The sequence below is a fragment of the Penaeus monodon genome, chromosome 31, assembly GCF_015228065.2.
Source record: "Penaeus monodon isolate SGIC_2016 chromosome 31, NSTDA_Pmon_1, whole genome shotgun sequence".
NCBI classification, from domain to species: Eukaryota; Metazoa; Arthropoda; class Malacostraca; order Decapoda; family Penaeidae; genus Penaeus; species Penaeus monodon.
Genome location: NC_051416.1, coordinates 32616613 through 32617545, shown reverse-complemented (window position 1 = coordinate 32617545; position 933 = coordinate 32616613).

Sequence of the window (933 nt, the reverse complement as noted above, 5' to 3'; positions counted from 1 at the left end):
AAGATTTCTTGATTACTAAGTAAACTTTATCCATTTCTATAGAAAATAAAAAGATTATGGGCCATGCTAATTTACTTTTTATCGTTCCAATTTTAGGATATGCACTGCCAAAGGAAATGCAAACTTATAGGAAATTTTCAACATTACATTTTTCTTTCTTTCGCCTTGTGTCGATAACAGATGAAAGATCTACATATATTCACTTGCACCTTTTGGAGTAGCTTGGTATCTGCCAGTGGGTGGGCATCTGGGAAGCACAGCTGGAAACAGGTACTAGGTAAGCACTCAGAGGTAATCTGCCGAAACTTTTCAACAAACTTTAAGAAACAACTTTAAGGACCTTTATGAATATCTTATCCCGATGACAATCCACATCATAAAACTCAGTATTTCATTTATCTTCGTAATAAATCTTGACATGCCACCATTCTGAACTGAGAACATTGATTTATTTATTTTGGCTTGTTAAAATATTTAAGTATATGATACTAGCAGAAGTAACTCAATATATTAGTTACATATTACCTGATTACCAAATCATTTTTATCCGTGAAATGATAAAAGGACTAAGTTTGCCTGTGTTGGTAAGGCTACTACGAGCCACACACTCTCGGGCGTGATCCCACTACTGCTCGACACGGGTGCTTTTGGCTGCTGGGTTTCCCCCCTGGCCCGGTTCACACCTCCTTAGTCAACCTGGACGCCCTTAGCTCCCCAAGGGTGGCCATATTGATGCCAAGCTTAGTGCGGACACCCAATCAACATGGGTGATCCCGCAGCAGTTATCCCCACCTCAAGCCATCCTCCAGTCCAAGCCACCGAGTCGCCGGTTTACAGAGCCTCGCCACAGACTCCGGCCCTTGATGCTATTCCTGTCTCGAGTATTAAACATAATATTGATCTAGATGAGGTAAGACAGCATATTTAGAGAAA